The sequence below is a fragment of the Anabrus simplex genome, chromosome 7 (genome assembly GCF_040414725.1).
Source record: "Anabrus simplex isolate iqAnaSimp1 chromosome 7, ASM4041472v1, whole genome shotgun sequence".
Lineage (NCBI taxonomy): Eukaryota > Metazoa > Arthropoda > Insecta > Orthoptera > Tettigoniidae > Anabrus > Anabrus simplex.
Window position 1 is genome coordinate 54,828,237 of NC_090271.1, and position 20,175 is coordinate 54,848,411.

The following is a 20,175-nucleotide window of genomic DNA, read 5'->3' on the forward strand; positions in this document are numbered from 1 at the left end:
ATTTTCTTTCCCGGTGACGTGAATTTTCATGTTTTAAATTTCCAGTTAACGTCATCAATTAGGAATAGACAAATATAGGTAGTTCTTATTACAAGTAATCATGCTCATTTATGTTGTGATTTTAATCTTATTTATGTGCTTGTGCTGACGATAGTTCCAAGAGCTGAAATATTTTGACGTTTATTCCTTTAATAATCCTTCTAGATTATAATATGCGTATTGATTTGGTGGTTTAACTATACATTTATATTCTCAAAATATAGGAAGTTGGCTGAAAATTCAATATTCATTGACTAAAACTAACCATACTTAAGTGAACTGTTACATCTGATGCAACCGACAGTTAAAACACTCGGTTTATTCGTTCCAACCCACGTACAGAGAGCTTTATGAACTATGACGGACGTTCGAACTGTCGGAAATCACTCGTGAAGTTTAATATGAAATGATACGCTTCACAAGCAACATCAATTAACTTGAACCTGTCAGTCATTTTGAAAATAATCCGGTACTATCGGTAATTACAGTAATATGAAACTCACGGACAGTTGATAACTTTTCCCTCTGGTACCATCGCTCACCTGGAAAGAGAAGAAAGACAAAATTAATTTGTATATAACAGTAGCAGTTTTACACGCTTCAGATGGAGGACATTTTATTGAATTCACTCATGGAAAAGCCGTGTTCTTTTACAATACTGAATACCAATATGATAGCCTGAAATAATACCACTGTTCTACAAAAATAATGTTCTATTTCTCGAGGAAGAATGTGTGATTTTTATAGATATTTTAACGCTGAATCAAACCTTGTTTTAGTTTCCGTACATCAGGGATAGTATAACAATAATCCGATTTTTAATTTATTTTAATATTTCCATATCTTCTATACTGTACCAGGAAAAGTTGTGGGCAAAGGGCATGAGTAGGACCTCAGGGAGTGGAACTGGGTTTTGGAGCCGATACAGAGAAGGATAGTCTCGCAGAGCGAATAATAGATGGTAAATAATTTTTTCTTAAAACGATTTATTAATTTTTCACCCTGCGGTATGATTATTGACTCAAATTTTGCATAGAAATTAAATGTCGAAAATAATCTCCTTAAAAAATGGCATAAATATCATTGGTTTCAAAGTCTTTCATATGTGGGAATTTCCACCTAAAGTCTTTTTAAACCTAAGCACACTTTTATAATGAGAAATTATCAAAGTTTTCAGTTCTCAGTTCGTCAATCTCGATATATAGCACACTTGAAAGCCTACAGTCTTTCTACTGAAATTAAACTTATCACTTTTGAGAAATTATGAAAATTGTTCACACGCGACACTGAAGTTTCACTGTTCAAAATAAATGAAAAGGTTTAGTCAGTTTGTTACTCACTTATGACAAGAACTGTTGCTACCAAATGTCGAAAGATGGACGTCTGGAATGTTCCATGTAGAATCAGGATTGGCGATGTTGACGTTCCCAATGAGGTGATGACAGCTGGAACTGGATCACGTTGAGTTGTAGCTTGTTCGGGTGATTTTCGCACACGAAAATGGCGTATGAGGAATCACAGTCCTTTCTGTACGAAATGCTATTTACAGTCGTTATTGAAACGTTCATAATCACACAGTTCACATAAAAAAAAAGAAAGTAAGTCGATAAGCACAGTCTTTGAACACAGTCTGAAGTTGCTAGGGATTATTTTCTGCTAATCCTGTTACTATAATGTTATATTAACACAGAAAAGTTCTCACTTTTTCACTCAAATTACTACTGTGAGTCTTATGTTGGTGTGACGTGAATATGAGTTCTGGTAATTCTAAGTATTAGGCTCAGTAAAAGTTCAATGTTACTTGAAGTTACCTAAGTCCACACGTAATGAAATAGATAATATTTGTACTCCAATAAGTTCACTCGCGTTACAGTCTTAAATGTCTTTAGGATTATATTGTAATCGCAACGCGATATACTAACTGCAGTGCGACGTCCTTTAATAATTCTATCAGTGATAGAATTTCGCGTTCCGGAGATACGACGGAAAGTACTTCTACCGTGACTGAGCGAACATACTGTACGCGGGCCGGTCTCTTCGCTATCTCACTCACACAGCTGTTTGCTTGTCCTTGTACTAGTTTGCGGGCTGTCTGGCCTTGACATATATAGATACCAGCGCAGGGAGGGGTGGCGGCTCTCTCGGCCATGTGACCGTGATTACGTAATTTCGTTGAGACTTTAAATTATTATAACTCAACAACCGTTTGATGAATTAATTTGAAATTTACAGGGATTAACTTTTATGATGTTTGCTATAATTCAGCGTTTGTCCCGTTGAAATTGGTTAAGGCGTTAAAAAGCTGTTAAAAGAAAATTTCTTTCGAGAAATATCTCTAGGGGAGGTGAGCTTCAAGCGACAGGTGACGTCACTTGACTCCGCCTAGCGCACTCGTAGGGTCTGGCACATACTGGAACATTCTTTACATGGATGTTCGTACGTCGGTCGGATCTTTAATGCTGGAAATAACATTTCTTTCAATTAACATGGACCAGGACCTAGGCCTTCCTGGTACATCTTCCCCTTGGTTGGACGAAAAGAAAATACGCAGGATTTTCTTTTCCAGGCTTTACTCTTCCTGTGGTACATATTGTTTTAAATTGGCTGAGTTATAAATACCCTCGAAAGTGCCGTCCAGTTTTGCAATTTCATAAGCCCCGTTTCTCAATACAGTGCGGACACGGTAAGGACCTACGAATAGTGGACAGATCTTAGCGTAAATCCTTCTCTCAGGGTTGGAAGTAGCTGGTCTCCGTATTAAAATAAGGTCTCCAGGATTCAATGGTCTTCTGAACTTCCTATTACGCTGGCGTCGTTCTCTGAGGGCGGCTGCATGTCTTAACCTGGTCAGCGCGTCGTTAATCTTAACTTGCTGCGGCACAATAGCATTTGGTAGAGCTGGTAAAATTCTGTCCCAAGGTCGCTCTGGTTTTGACCCATGATGTAGGCTGAGAGGAATGTCATTAGTAGATTCATGCACAATAGAGTTCATAATTTTCTGCATTACTGGTAAGACCTCGATCCACTTCCAGTGATGTTCACTACAATAAATTCGACAGAATTTAGCGAGTTCTCTCATTATTCTTTCAGCAGGGTTAGCTTCCGGATGCCTAATAGAATTCATGATATGTCGAATGTTGTGTTCTTCCAAAGCCTGTTGGAATTCTACGGAAGTGAATTGCGTTCCGTGATCCGTCAGTAGGTATTCAGGCTTTCCCATCTCAGGGATGATGTTCTTTTTCAGCCTCCTTAAGATGTTACCGGCGTTAGCTTTCTGGATAGGCAATAACATAGTATATTTGGAAAAGACATCCACAACTACGATGACATGTCTGTTCCCCCTGGTCGCCTTTGGCAAAGGGCCGTACAGATCGATTGCCATTATTTCTCCGGGCTTTTCCGGGATCAGCGGTTTGGGAAATTCCTTAAGGAGATAATTATTCGGCTTGATCCGCTGGCATAAATCACAGGACCGTAAAATTCTCCTAATGTCTCGCCTAAGATATTCCCATGTAAACCTTTCCTTAATAAGGTTGAGAACTTTATCCGTACCAGCATGACCTGAAATTGAGTGACAATGCCATATGATGGCCTTCCTGATTTTAACAGGTGCATAAATCCTGCATTGTGTCTTGGCTAAGTCAGTGTATTTCATAAGAATCCCATCTCGTAAACAGAAGATTGAAGAGAGTCGTTGGAGACGTGGGAATTCATCATCATCGGCGGGAATCGAACCTGATAAAAATCGAATTAATTCCCTACAATTGGCGTCTCTTCGTTGCATCTGGACAAGGTAACGAAGCTTGCGAAGACATTCTTCGTCATCATCAGTCATGATGTTAACCTCGTGAATTTCAATAACTTCAGCAGGGTTGCGGCTGAGGGCATCTGCTAATGTATTCTTCCGGCCAGGCCTATGTATTACTGTGAGGTCAAACTGTTGAATAAAAAGAGCCCATCGGGAAACTCTCTCATTCGTCATGTCAGATGACAGTATGAATGTCAGATCTTTATGGTCTGTGTAAATCGTGATGGGATAGCCGTAGATAATTTTCTTCCAATACTGGAGAGAAAAAACAACAGCCAGAGCTTCGAGTTCAGTTATAGTATAAGACTTTTCGTGAGGTCGTAGTTTTCTACTTAGAAACGAGATGAAAAGTCTATAATCGGGATCTTCAGGTCTCGCTTGATACAGTACTGCGCCTATTCCTACAGAGCTGGCATCACACTCTATGAAGAATGGAAGAGAAAAATCCGGATAAACTAGTTTAACAGAGTTTTTCAACATGTCCTTGGTGGCAAGGAAAGCTCGTTCACATTCTTCGGTCCACTTCCATCTATTATTCTTAAGTAGTAGTTGCTGAAGAGGAGCTACCGTCTCAGTGTAATCTGGACAGTGTTGAGAAAAGAACTGACAAAGTCCTAGGAGCTGTCTCACGTTTCTAATGCGCTGAGGTCTAGGAAAGTCAATGATACTCTTAATCTTGGCAGGGTTGGGTTGAATTCCATCACCACTAATTACGTGTCCTAAGAATAATACTGATGTTTGAAAAAGTTGACTTTTCTGGGCATTTATCTTGAAATTCTTCTTCTCCAATTCCTGCAGGACCAGATTGACATCTCTTACATGCTCTTCGAAAGTTCTCGAGGCAATCAAAATGTCGTCAACATAAATCGTAGTTATGTCCTTTACATCATCTGATAAGTGTTTTTCCAAGGCTCTGATCAAAACAGCTCCCGAGTTCTTAATTCCAAAGGGCATTTTGTTGAAAACATAGGTCCTATTTTCAAATAAGAAGCCTGTGAATAGCCTACTTTCAGCATCCAATTTTATGTGATAGTATGAAGAAGTTCCGTCAAGGCAACTAAAGAAATTCATGCCGTGGAATCTTCTGATAATATCCTTAAGTAATGGAGGACGGTCATATTCTAAGGTCAGTCGGTCATTTAGGACCCTTGCGTCGAGGCAAATTCTAATACTGCCGTTAGGCTTACGTACTATGGCCAATGGATTCAAGTACTTAGTTACGCAAGGCGAAATTATCCCATCACCTGTCATTTTATGAATTAAGTTACGAACTTCTTCTCGATATTTCTCGGGTACGGGATATGGTTTCTTCTGATAAGGAGAGAAGTCATTTACATCAAGATGATATTCGTAGTCAGCTATCTCTCCAGGCTTGTCATCGAATACACATGCAAATTTCTGTAGAACGTCATTTTTAGCCTCCTCCAATTTTAATTTAATTTCCGGGTCTTCAACCACACTGGCTATTGACATTATATAATCCGGACCTATAATGGAATTCTCATTGAATAGGGACTCTGCGTCGTCCTCACTTTGGTCACCCTTTCTACTTTCTGCTACGGCTGGCGCAACCTCGCTTACAGCGGGCTTAATAATGTCACCACCGGCTTCTTCAAAACGGGCTCCCTTCTCTTGAACTTCCAGGTCACTTCGTCCTACCAGCTGTAGTTCTACGGAATTATTCTGTAATCTTACGAGGTTGGCATCATAGTCAATGGTTCCTTTGTATTTGATCATAAAATCTGATCCAAGTATTAAGTTGAAGTTAAGACGTGATACTACCAAAAATATGTGTTCGAACATCTGACTGTTAATTTCAAACTCTAAAAATGCCTGGGATTTGCATTTAACAATCTTATCAGGAACTATCCCTCTTACTTTAATCTGAGCTGCAGGTAATAACAGAACATTGTTCTGATCTTTCAGCGAGTCTACAAGCTTATCAGAAATTAAAGAAGCTTGCGCTCCAGAATCGATGAGCGTAATCACCTGTAGGTTGCCTGTGCGTACTGTTATGACAGGTAATGAACGTGTAATAATTGGCCTTAGTGTTTGTGCGTCTTCGAATAGTAATTCGGAATCGTCAATATGCCAGTAATTGATAACAGCAGTACAATAATTTGACGTTTCGACCTCATCGTGTTCGGTAGTCAATCTCCCTATTGCGAGATCGGCGTTTTTTTTATAGCGCCTGTTGGGTCAGGATCAGGTGATCTTTGTTCTCTTGGTCCGAATTGACGTTGATATTCCAGGGATGTCGCTCCAGGTTCATCAGGATTACGGTTTCTCTCCCTGATGTATTCCCGTGTGTCCTTCCATTTACTTTCGAGTTCTCGCCGTCTGGCCTCACGATTTCCTTCAGGAGTGCTTTCGCGCTGTCTCCATGAATTCCTAGGTTGGTAAGGGTGTCTATCCTGATTCCTCTGACGTCTAAAATTCCGGAATCTGGTTGGGTTAGTAGGGCTTAATCTGCCTTCTTCACGTATCCTGGGTTCCTCTCTCTCCGGAGGTTTTATTTCCGCAGAATTCGTATTTATTTCTCGACTCCTGTTAGTTTTCGGACTAGATTGGGTATTAGCCGTATCTAACCTACGCAAAGTAGCGTCAAAATGCTCCAATGTTTTAATGTTGGCAGCGACTAGTATCTCTTGAACATGAGGCGGATATTGAAGTGTCAGGATCTGAATAAGTTCAATATCTGGCAAAGGTGGATCTAAAAACTGGAGTTTCTTTAATTGCATTAGACAGTAATCTGAATATCGGGAAGTATTGACTGAAGTATTGTATTTGCTAGAGTAGAGTTGCATCTTGACAAGGTGCTGTCTTTCTGAATCCCAAAAGCGTTTAAGAAGTGCCTGTTTAAAGTCATCATAGTTTTTAAAATTGCTCTTAAAAGCTATGAACCATGATAAGGCTCGTCCTTCTAGAAGTTTGGATACTACTCTAAGTTTCCTATCGTCCTCTACCCTATTCTCTTCCAGGTAATCGTCGACATTTAACAAAAATTCTCGATCAGTGTACTCATCACGTCCTGAAAATTTGACTGGTTTGTCATCTGGTACTTTAATAAGGGTAGTTGTATTGTGTATTTCCCTCGACGAACCAGGAATTGTGACGTCAGTTGTATGTTCTTTAAGTTTAATTTGATTCATTTCTTCGGACAAATTTTTAATTTTAGAATTAATTGAGGTGTCTAAACTTTTTATTTCATTTCTCAAGTCAGTTTTAATGACTTGTACGTCTTTACAGAAAGCAGCTATCTGGGTATGCGTGCTACCTAGCTGTCCTGTAATACGCTTGTCGAGTTCTCCTTGCGTGCTCTTAATTAATCCTATCTCGCTTCGTAATTTACCCACGTCGCTCTTTAATGCATCTCGCAAGGTTTCCTGCACCTGAGCTAACTTTGCTTGAGTTTGTGAGATGTTACCATGGGATTCTTGAAATTCAGTCCGTAAATCTTCAAGTTCAGTGGAAAATGCTTGAACGGAAGGAAGAACATTTCTAAGATCTTTGTCTAAAGACTTGACGACCTCTGTCTTTATTTCTTCCTTAATAGACTCTAAATTTTCAACAAACTGATCCCGCATGTTTTTCAATGTAGCTTCGACTTGTGCACTAGAATCAGTAAGTTTCTTTTCGAGGCGAGTTCCAGCTTCACGGAATCGTTGCTCGATAAGGGCACTAGATTCAGTGAGCCTTTTATTAATGACTTTATCCGCTTCAGCAAACTTAGTGTCCAAGGTCCTGTCAATTTTAGAAGTTAAGTCTTCAACCTTACTATTTGACTCAGTTAACTGCGCTTGAAGTTGAGTATTTTGAGCCTGTAGTTGGGAATTAGACTCGATCATTTGAGCCTGCAATTGGTTATTAGACTCTACCATTTGAGTATTAATTCGATCAATCTTGGCATTCTGATCGTTAATGCTAAGCCTGAGAGCTTCGATTGCTGCAAGTAAGTTATCCATGTTTCCGGAATATTCGATAAGTCAAATACAACAAATTCTTCGTGTTCGTAATAATTGCAGTCGGATCCTGTGCGCAAAATACAATGACTTGAATCGAACCCTGAATATTGCGATTATTACGGGCGCATCATCTGTTATTATAGCACGGCTCCAAGTTGAACCCTTGAAGTTGCGACGTCATTTATTATTATAGCACGGCTCAAAAATCGAGCCCCACGTTGGGCGCCATCTATTATTTTACTATCCTCTCTGTACCAGGAAAAGTTGTGGGCAAAGGGCATGAGTAGGACCTCAGGGAGTGGAACTGGGTTTTGGAGCCGATACAGAGAAGGATAGTCTCGCAGAGCGAATAATAGATGGTAAATAATTTTTTCTTAAAACGATTTATTAATTTTTCACCCTGCGGTATGATTATTGACTCAAATTTTGCATAGAAATTGAATGTCGAAAATAATCTCCTTAAACAAATGGCATAAATATCATTGGTTTCAAAGTCTTTCATATGTGGGAATTTCCACCTAAAGTCTTTTTAAACCTAAGCACACTTTTATAATGAGAAATTATCAAAGTTTTCAGTTCTCAGTTCGTCAATCTCGATATATAGCACACTTGAAAGCCTACAGTCTTTCTACTGAAATTAAACTTATCACTTTTGAGAAATTATGAAAATTGTTCACACGCGACACTGAAGTTTCACTGTTCAAAATAAATGAAAAGGTTTAGTCAGTTTGTTACTCACTTATGACAAGAACTGTTGCTACCAAATGTCGAAAGATGGACGTCTGGAATGTTCCATGTAGAATCAGGATTGGCGATGTTGACGTTCCCAATGAGGTGATGACAGCTGGAACTGGATCACGTTGAGTTGTAGCTTGTTCGGGTGATTTTCGCACACGAAAATGGCGTATGAAGAATCACAGTCCTTTCTGTACGAAATGCTATTTACAGTCGTTATTGAAACGTTCATAATCACACAGTTCACATAAAAAAAAGAAAGTAAGTCGATAAGCACAGTCTTTGAACACAGTCTGAAGTTGCTAGGGATTATTTTCTGCTAATCCTGTTACTATAATGTTATATTAACACAGAAAAGTTCTCACTTTTTCACTCAAATTACTACTGTGAGTCTTATGTTGGTGTGACGTGAATATGAGTTCTGGTAATTCTAAGTATTAGGCTCAGTAAAAGTTCAATGTTACTTGAAGTTACCTAAGTCCACACGTAATGAAATAGATAATATTTGTACTCCAATAAGTTCACTCGCGTTACAGTCTTAAATGTCTTTAGGATTATATTGTAATCGCAACGCGGTATACTAACTGCAGTGCGACGTCCTTTAATAATTCTATCAGTGATAGAATTTCGCGTTCCGGAGATACGACGGAAAGTACTTCTACCGTGACTGCGCGAACATACTGTACGCGAGCCGGTCTCTTCGCTATCTCACTCACACAGCTGTTTGCTTGTCCTTGTACTAGTTTGCGGGCTGTCTGGCCTTGACATATATAGATACCAGCGCAGGGAGGGGTGGCGGCTCTCTCGGCCATGTGACCGTGATTACGTAATTTCGTTGAGACTTTAAATTATTATAACTCAACAACCGTTTGATGAATTAATTTGAAATTTACAGGGATTAACTTTTATGATGTTTGCTATAATTCAGCGTTTGTCCCGTTGAAATTGGTTAAGGCGTTAAAAAGCTGTTAAAAGAAAATTTCTTTCGAGAAATATCTCTAGGGGAGGTGAGCTTCAAGCGACAGGTGACGTCACTTGACTCCGCCTAGCGCACTCGTAGGGTCTGGCACATACTGGAACATTCTTTACATGGATGTTCGTACGTCGGTCGGATCTTTAATGCTGGAAATAACATTTCTTTCAATTAACATGGACCAGGACCTAGGCCTTCCTGGTACAATATATATATATATATATATATATATATATACGGCTCCATGGCTAAGTGGTTAGCGTGCTGGCCTTTGGTCACAAGGCTCCCGGGTTCGATTCCCGGCAGGGTCGGGAATTTTAACCATCATTGGTTAATTTCCCTGGCACGGGGGCTGAGTATACTGTATGTGTTGTCTTCATCATCATTTCATCCTCATCACGACGCACAGGTCGCCTACTGGCGTCAAATCAAAAGACCTGCAGATGGCGAGCCGAACCCGTCCTGAGATCTTCCGGCACTAAAAGTCATACGCCATTCCATTTCATTATATATATATATATATATATAAATGAAAGTTTGTTTGTATGTCTGGAATGGACTCAAAATCTACTGGATCTATTTCGCTGACAATTTCACAATTTGTTCTTATTGCCCCTGCGAGGGTTCAGGAAGTAGTTTGAACGAAATCTGATGGGTAGTTCGGCATTGGAGTTGAGAAGAGTGAAAAAAAAGAAAATAGGGGAAAGTAAGTAAACCGCATGACGAGTCTGATCATCGGGTTGCCTGACCAACAGTATATAAAGATTATGACGTGTTTCTTAAATCTGGTCTTTTCCTTCTTCTATAAACGGTATATAAAAATGAAAAGTCCAAGTTCAGTCCCCATGGCATAGGTGTGACGTATGATGCGTCACACTTAAACCAGCAAAACGAGGTCTGTGCATAGGCAACACTGCAGCGAGGAGTCGATCACATAAAACAAGAAAGCAGCAGAGTGAGCAGAAGCAGTACTGGGGGAGGGATAGTAGGAGAGGTTTACCGTGGATGGTACCAAAAAAGAAAATCAAAATGAACACCACGTTGCTAAAAAATTTTAGATGACCAAATGTATTGGAAACAGCAACTTTAAAGAGAATACAGTACACATTAGCTTTTTGGGAGAAAACAGATCCTACAGAATAAAATTGACCAATATATATATATAATATGCACCTTGTTGAACAAGAAAATATAGTCCGAGAAAAATATCCCAGGCATTGATTACAAAGACAAAACAGCTCGGGTCCCCGTTTTAGAAAGGGGACTAACCCTCAGATAAATTAGGACAAAAATTTATATAAAAAAAAAAATCGTTACAATAGAATCACTGTGTCAGCGTGAATCTCGAGCAAAACCAGTTTTCTCAAATATTACTATTTATATTTTGAATAGAGAGGTGTCACACACACAATCACCTCAGAAGATATTTCTAAATATTATTATCTAATCAAATTTCGAGGCAACAAGTACAGTTTTTACCATGAAGATCAAGAAATATTTGGCCACACTAAAAAAACCAAATACGCCTCCAGGGCGCCCTAATATAAAAAGCATACACACCTAATAAAAGAAAAAAGGGTAGGGTAAAAAGGAGGATCAGTACAACAAGGACAAGTGAGGATGAAAAGAAAGGAAACTCCGACTGCGTAATGCTGGAGAATGTCTGATCTGCCAATAGATTTTTTTTGAATCGTCTAAAGTTGTGAAAATTTTCTGTTTGACGATGTTTAGGCTCAGTCCACATCACCAAGTATTCAGCACTAAGAATCAATTAAACTTAATCAGTTTTGAAGGTGGCAATAAATTAAATTTGAAACCAAGGCCTTGAAAGTTTTCATAGCATGCCATCACTCAACATGCCGAAACAGGCCGAGTATTAAAGTTTCCAAAAACAAGTTTAGCAAATGATATGTTTAGCTCACCAAAGTCCTTTCAGAATAATTCCATCAGCTCGTAGGGAAGAAAATGGCGCAGCACACGGCAAGCCGTGCGAGGTCCGTAGTCCCTCCACACACACACACTATTTACAAAGGATGATGCCAGTCTGCCGAAGACGGGCCAAGCAGTTCAATATATACACGCCCGGAAGCGAAGACTAGTTCATTCGAGAAAGATCAAGTGACGTAGCAGATGACGTAGTAGGTGCGAGGCAGACAGAAAGACAGCGGTCAGTGTGTCGAGAAAAGTCGGAGGGTAACGACAGGTGAGCAAAGTAAGGTAATTCTGATGATAGGAAGAAGTATTGATAAGCAGAGCAGACAATAATAATAGCATTATAGTCTTGTAGAAACATAAACTTGTAGAGTATGTGGAGATGTACATGCGACGAAGTTTGCAGAAACTCGTAGAACGTCGATGGAGAGGTTATGGCAGTAGCACGTTACATATTCCTGCCACCGGGCGGAATCCGAAGGATGGGCGAAAGTAAGTAGCCGTAGCAGCAGCAGCAGCAGCAGCAGCAGGGATGTCCAAGAGCAGCTTCTCCACCGGAATCGATGATCGGCGACCAGAAGAAACGCAGTATCGGAAAAAAGAAAAAGGAACAACAGAAGTATGGAAAACAAGAAGCAAGCAAAACAAGGAAAACAGAGAAAAAGAAGGGAAAGGAAAAAGGAAAGAAGAAGGAAGTAGGAACAATGAAAAGCGGTCCGAACCAATACATAGTAAACTAAGTGGCCAAATATAAAAATGACAGGAAGTTTCCCATGAAAAATAAAAAGCAAGAACAATACAAGAAAGGGGCATGGGAGAGTCTGACATCAAAAGTGTGTGTGGGTGGAGGGAAAAGAAAAAAAAAGGACTGGGTGAACCAAGAGAGAAAAATAAATTTTCAGAGATGTGGACCAGAACAAACAAAGCAAACAGAAGATAAATCCAAATACCAAATAATAAACAAAAAGGGACTCTCCCTCAGTACGCAAGAAGGTTCAGGAGGAAAACTTCTTAAGTTCGGAAAAATGGGCCTGCCGAATATCCTGAGGGTTGGAGAGAGACTGCAATTGAGCAGTAACCAAAGAAGGGAAAGAAAGAATTCGGTATGGGCCAATCCATAAAGGGGAAAGCTTAGCCGAAATATGATGTTGGGTAGAACTAATGGGATGGTTTTTTAACAAAACCTGATCAAAAAGCTTGAACTTAGGCGGACGAAGACGGGAATTACATGTTTTACGGTAAAGGTCCCTGGCATGATTTAAATTACCAAGAGCTTCCCGAAGTTGAGAGTCAGTGAGTAAATGAGGAGGGGTAAGCAATAAAGAGGGTAGGTTCCAGTTTAAAGATAGAGGAGTATGAAGATCTCTTCCCAAGTAGAGTTTAGCGGGAGAAAAGGAGGTAGAGTCATTAACAGTAGCATTTAAAGCTAGACAAAAGTGAGGGAGTTCAGTATCCCATGACTTTTGATCTTGGGAATGAAAAATGGAAAGAAAAGATTTAAGATTCCGGTGGTAACGTTCAACAACATTTGCCTGAGGGTGATAGGGTGAGGTACAGACCTTTTTGATACCATAAGAAAAACAGAAATTATAAAAAACTTTTGAAGTAAAAATTGACGCGTTATCAGAGACCAGAATTTTAGGAATGCCTATAAGAGGAAAAACGTGATTAGTTAGTAAATTAATGATAATCTGGGAAGAAATGTTACGTAATGGGCGTACAACAAGAAATTTGGAAAAACCATCCAATAAAGTAAAGATGTAGGAGTTTGATTTGGAAGATTTGACCAAAGGACCGACAATGTCGATATAGAATTTCTCGGCCGGGTAAGTAGAGGGAGAGGCTGCATATGTCCCAAAAGGTTGATGATTTTGGGGCTTATGCTTTTGGCACAGGTCGCAAGATCGGACCCAAGAGAAAACATCCTTTCGCATTTGGGGCCAATAAAACTGAGAGGCAATGCGAGAATAAGATTTCGCCATTCCAAAATGTCCACCAGTAGGGGATCCATGAAAATATTGAAATATCATGGGGCGTAATGCGGAGGGGAGAACCAGACGAGGAGTAGCCCGAGGAGTAGGTTTAAAGACAAGAAGTTGATTTACAATGCGAAAAGGCCCAGAATAATCATTAGAAGAAATATCGTTTTTCAATTGTTGGCAGTATGGATCGAGATTTTGATGGTCTTGGCAGGACTGAAAGGACAAAGGAAAATCAGTAAGAGAAGAAATAGAATTTACCATAGCAACCGGAAGGTGGTGTATTTCGGAATCAGCAAGATGATGATCGTCAAATAGGCGAGACAACGCATCAGCGACCGAATTTTGAAAACCAGAAATAAATTTCAAAGAAAATTTGAAACGTGACAAACGAAGCAACCAGCGACCAGTACGTCCGATTTTCGGAGCATTATTAAGTAACCAAGAAAGTGCTTGGTTGTCAGTGCTGACGATAAACTCGCGATGATCGAGATAGTCGGAAAAATGTTCAATTGAAAGAATTAAAGCAAGTGCTTCCCGTTCATAAACGGAATATTTACGTTCCACAGGTGATAGTAAACGACTATAATAGGCAATAGGGCGGGTTTCGCCCTGTATAGTTTGTTGCAAGACAGCGCCAATGGCGACATCGGAAGCATCAGTAGAAAGCTCAAATGTAATGTTAAAATCAGGAATTTGTAAGAGAGGAGCTTGAGATAGTTTGGTTTTTAAACAGGAAAAGGCATTTTGCTGTAAGTCACCCCAGTGAAACTTTACGCCTTTGCGTTTCAATAAGTTAAGAGGTTCGGAAATATGGGAAAAATTAGGTATATATTTTCCATAAAATCCAACCATACCAAGAAAGGAACGTAACTGCTTTAAGTTCTGTGGGGGTGGGACTTTATGGATGGCAGAAACCCTATCCGGATCGACAGCAACACCGTTAGAACTGAGAATATGACCTAAAAACTTAATCGAAGTTTGAGCAATTAAGACTTTAGAAGGATTAACTGTTAAACCCACGGAACGAAGACGCGTTAATACTTCACGAACATGCTGTAGGTGAGTGGAAAGATCAGGGGAATAGATCAAAATATCATCAATAAATGGGAACAAATATTGATATTTTATGTCAGAAAAAAGTGAATCAACAAAGCGTTGCATAATTTGAGAGCCTAAATTAAGTCCGAAAGGAACTTTCTTAATCTGAAAAAGACCATTAGGAGTAATAAAGGCAGTGTAACGGGAGCTAATTTCATCTAGGGGAATTTGATTGTATGCAGAATTAAGATCGAAAATGGAGTAATATTTGGCGTTAGAAAAATGTTGAAAAGCGGACTGCAATTTGGGCATAGGATAGGAATCGTAGAGTATACGCCCATTTAATTTACGATAATCCACGATAAATCTCGAAGATCCATCGGGTTTATCGACAATAAAGGCAGGGGAAGCATAATTAGAAGAAGAAGGAATTATGGTTTTGTCCTGAAGCATTTTATCAATTAATTGATTTAAAATTTTCATGCGAGGGGGACTGAGAAAATAGGGGGATGAACGAACAGGAGTAGAATCAATTAAGTCAATATGAGCCTTGAAATTTTTGACCGTACCAAGAACAGGAGTAATGACATCAGAAAATTCAGTTAACAAGGAATTAATTTGATCAGAATGAATAGAATTGATACTGTGAGACATGGATGAAGTTGAAGAAGGATAATCAGCAATATTAATTAATGGAATAACCGTTGAAGAAAAATGAAAAGAAATCGTAGAGTTCATAGAATCAAAAATAAGACCAGTGTGGGAAAAAAAATCATAGCCTAAAATAAGAGGACAAGATAATTCCGAAACAACAAGAAAGGTAAACTGCCAAGAAAAATGTTGAATTTTAACAGTGAGAGAAATATGACCAAGAACATCAATAGGGTAATTAGAAGCCGAAACACAACGGACAGTGGAAGGAAGAAAATGAAGGTGAGAAAATACCTTTTTCAGAGATTCAAAGAAAGATAAACTGATTAAAGAAACAGCAGCCCCTGAATCAAGAAGAGCGACGGAAGGGACATTATTAATAGTCAAGACAATATGAGAAGTAGGAGGTAAAAATGACGAACTTTCGGTCAAAATAAGTTGAGAAGAAAATTCAGACGGCAAAGATCGAACATTTGAAACAAAAGTAGAGGGGGACTGAAGAACAGAAGACAGATTTTGCCCATTGTTACGCCTACTGTCTAATGACGCGGGTAAGCTACGTTTCCCGAATAGGGAGTAGCACAATTCCGAGATATATGACCTTTTGCTTTACAACGGAAGCAAATAATGGGAGAAGGAGTATTAGCAGAAGAAACGGATGTAGAAGGTAAAGGACGAGAATGGAGAGGAGGGGGGATAGATGAGTAATAAGAAAGATCTCCAAGAGAATGAATGGCGTGAGATTGAGCTAAATTAAAAAGCTGAAACATGGACGTAGGAGGATTTAAGGCATCGAAAAGCTGCCGAAAGGAAGGAGTAGCGTAGAATTGAACGATAGAAATTAAATCATTGACCGAGTGAGCAATGTTTAAAATATCACTATAGGTCGTAATCGAATCAAGATAGTCATGAGCAGGTTCAGTGGGAAGTTGATGACGACGAATAAATTCAAGGCTCAGCTTGCAACGTATTTCGTAAGGTAAGAAATAGTTGTGTATGACATTCCGAAGTTGATACAAATTGGAAAAGCTTGACATATTATCAACCCAAAATGTAGTAAAAAAACCGGTTGTTTTAGGGGACAGTAATCCCATTAACTGAGGAAAAGAAGCTAAACCAATATTTAGAAATTTTCGTGCAGAAAAGAGCCACAAGGTCAAACTCCGAGGATCAGTAGATTGTAATTTAGGGACTTGATCAAGAGATTGTTTTATGATCTGTACATTGAGAGAGGCATCAACAGGCGTGTATTAAGGTAGTGAAGGGGGAGGGGGGTAGAAATGTGGATCGGGAGGCATAGAATGAAGTTGAGGTAATGAGGAGGGCTTGCCCTCTGAATCACTGAGCAAAGCGGAAGAATTAACACGGGAAGATAATGTTGGGGTATCAGAGAAGGAGATTAAGTTACTAGTCGAAACCTCAGGTAAAGACCGAGTATGATATAGTGGGGGTGGATATGAAACGCTATCGGCGCCCAATCGAAAATTATCCGAAAAGCAAGCCATAGTGTTACTAGAACAACCAATACAAAATGCGAAAAGATCTAAGGAGAAACCAAAAAAGTGTATCAATTTAAACAAGAGAATATGATGAGAATGGGGAAGAAAAAAATGTCTGCTACCATATGTGACGTATGTTGCGTCACACTTAAACCAGCAAAACGAGGTCTGTGCATAGGCAACACTGCAGCGAGGAGTCGATCACATAAAACAAGAAAGCAGCAGAGTGAGCAGAAGCAGTACTGGGGGAGGGATAGTAGGAGAGGTTTACCGTGGATGGTACCAGAAAAAAAATCAAAATGAACACCACGTTGCTAAAAATTTTTAGATGACCAAATGTATTGGAAACAGCAACTTTAAAGAGAATACAGTACACATTAGCTTTTTGGGAGAAAACAGATCCTACAGAATAAAATTGACCAATATATATATATATAATATGCACCTTGTTGAACAAGAAAATATAGTCCGAGAAAAATATCCCAGGCATTGATTACAAAGACAAAACAGCTCGGGTCCCCGTTTTAGAAAGGGGACTAACCCTCAGATAAATTAGGACAAAAATTTATATAAAAAAAAATCGTTACAATAGAATCACTGTGTCAGCGTGAATCTCGAGCAAAACCAGTTTTCTCAAATATTACTATTTATATTTTGAATAGAGAGGTGTCACACACACAATCACCTCAGAAGATATTTCTAAATATTATTATCTAATCAAATTTCGAGGCAACAAGTACAGTTTTTACCATGAAGATCAAGAAATATTTGGCCACACTAAAAAAACCAAATACGCCTCCAGGGCGCCCTAATATAAAAAGCATACACACCTAATAAAAGAAAAAAGGGTAGGGTAAAAAGGAGGATCAGTACAACAAGGACAAGTGAGGATGAAAAGAAAGGAAACTCCGACTGCGTAATGCTGGAGAATGTCTGATCTGCCAATAGATTTTTTTTGAATCGTCTAAAGTTGTGAAAATTTTCTGTTTGACGATGTTTAGGCTCAGTCCACATCACCAAGTATTCAGCACTAAGAATCAATTAAACTTAATCAGTTTTGAAGGTGGCAATAAATTAAATTTGAAACCAAGGCCTTGAAAGTTTTCATAGCATGCCATCACTCAACATGCCGAAACAGGCCGAGTATTAAAGTTTCCAAAAACAAGTTTAGCAAATGATATGTTTAGCTCACCAAAGTCCTTTCAGAATAATTCCATCAGCTCGTAGGGAAGAAAATGGCGCAGCACACGGCAAGCCGTGCGAGGTCCGTAGTCCCTCTACACACACACACTATTTACAAAGGATGATGCCAGTCTGCCGAAGACGGGCCAAGCAGTTCAATATATACACGCCCGGAAGCGAAGACTAGTTCATTCGAGAAAGATCAAGTGACGTAGCAGATGACGTAGTAGGTGCGAGGCAGACAGAAAGACAGCGGTCAGTGTGTCGAGAAAAGTCGGAGGGTAACGACAGGTGAGCAAAGTAAGGTAATTCTGATGATAGGAAGAAGTATTGATAAGCAGAGCAGACAATAATAATAGCATTATAGTCTTGTAGAAACATAAACTTGTAGAGTATGTGGAGATGTACATGCGACGAAGTTTGCAGAAACTCGTAGAACGTCGATGGAGAGGTTATGGCAGTAGCACGTTACATAGGGGTGAGAAGGGGTGAAGAAATAAAATGTCGAAAATGACAGAGATTACGGGTGAATGTGTGTGTATGTTTCAGCACAGCTCTCAACCAAAATAGATACACAAATAACTATATATCTGGGAAAATTACTGTAGGGGTAAGAAACCCCTATCACCCATAAAGGAAGGGGTGAAATATAAAAATCCGAAAAATAACCGATGCTAGTGATGAGTTCATAGTCTCTGGGGTAGCTGGGATGAACCGTGACAGTCTGGATGCCGTTTGAACCAAAGTTCATTCAAAATCGAGATGGGGGTTAGAAGGGGTGAAAGGAATGTCCAAAATGACCAAGATAATGGATGTAAGTGTGCATATTCCAGCGTAGCTCTCATCCAAACATGATACTCATATGACTTACTGTTTGGGAAATAAAACTGTACGGTAAGACACCGCTTCCCGAGGGGGCTGAAAGGAGATGAAATATTAAAATAATACAAAACCACCATTATTAAAAGTCACTTTTTAACAGTCATTCACAGGGATGTTTATAAATGTTTATTAACAATGGAAAATATGGACAGAAATTTGCTACCTTTTATTGAGCATTCTCCTTGTCCGGAATTATACTCCAGCAATAATCAGCTAACATTGTGGGAATCCATTTCGCTTAATACTATTAATTTTCTCTATGGTCACTATGTGTTTATGAAATCTGGCTCCATGCTCATCTCATACAAATCTCTGGAAAGAAGATTAGATGCAAGTCTATGAAACGTGCTTTCAAGGACATATTGCATCATATAGTTTCATAAGGTTTGATTATTTCTCTCACAAACTCTTCATATTTAGGGTCTATTCTGCTACCAAGGACGTTCTGTGTTATTTTCATGAAACATGCCCAGCCTCGCTTTCCTTTGTCAGACATACAGACATATCAAATAGAAATACAAAAGAAGAGAACATTTACAGAAATCTTCTTTTGGTATATCTCAAGAAGCCAAATAAATAAATAAATAAATAAATAAATAAATAAATAAATAAATAAATAAATAAATAAATAAATAAATAAATAAATAAATAAATAAATAAATAAATAAATAAATAAATAAATAAATAAATTTTAAAATTGTAGAATTCGTTGCATTCTCGCAGTGATTTTGAGGTTAACATGCCATACTACCTGAACAATAACATCAAGTCTGGAAAAGAATCAGAAATAGTAAAGTTAATGTTGCAACTATTTTATAAAGTACCATATTTGCCGCAAAAAATGATATCGCAAATTATATATATGTTCAGATTACTGGAGAACTATGCCTTATAGTGCAATTATGATTTCAGATTTGAAATAGCAATGAAAATTTATTTAGAATTACATATTTTCATCCCAGTAATAGAACCTTTGTAGAACAGTGTAATTATAAAAGACATACTTACATTTGCAGAATATGATCAACCATCAGAGTTCATAGATGAAACACGCTGTTAAATTAATATAGAGCAGATATAAGTTTTCTGTTCACCATAAATGATAAAGCTGATATGTAACATATTGTTATATATGTAAGTCTTGTAAACAAAGGATCTGTCTCGTGTCAGTCTCTTCAATCTAATGTAAGTTTGTCACACCAGCTGCTTCCCTGTTTTCCCTATATAAACCAGCCTAAAATATTTCCCTTATACAAAACCCTCCAGGGTATCAGCTAGTAGAATACCATCCTAATGTTGTGTCAAACACAAAAGTTTTAACGTTGAAAATATATTTTTTAGAATTGGCTTTTCGTCGCACAGGCACCTGCCGGCGACTAAGGGATAGGAAAGGGCTAGGAGTGGGAAGAAAGCGGCCGTAGCCTTAACTGAGGTCAGTTCCAGCATTATCCTGGTGTGAAAATAGGAAACTACGGAAATCCATCTTCAG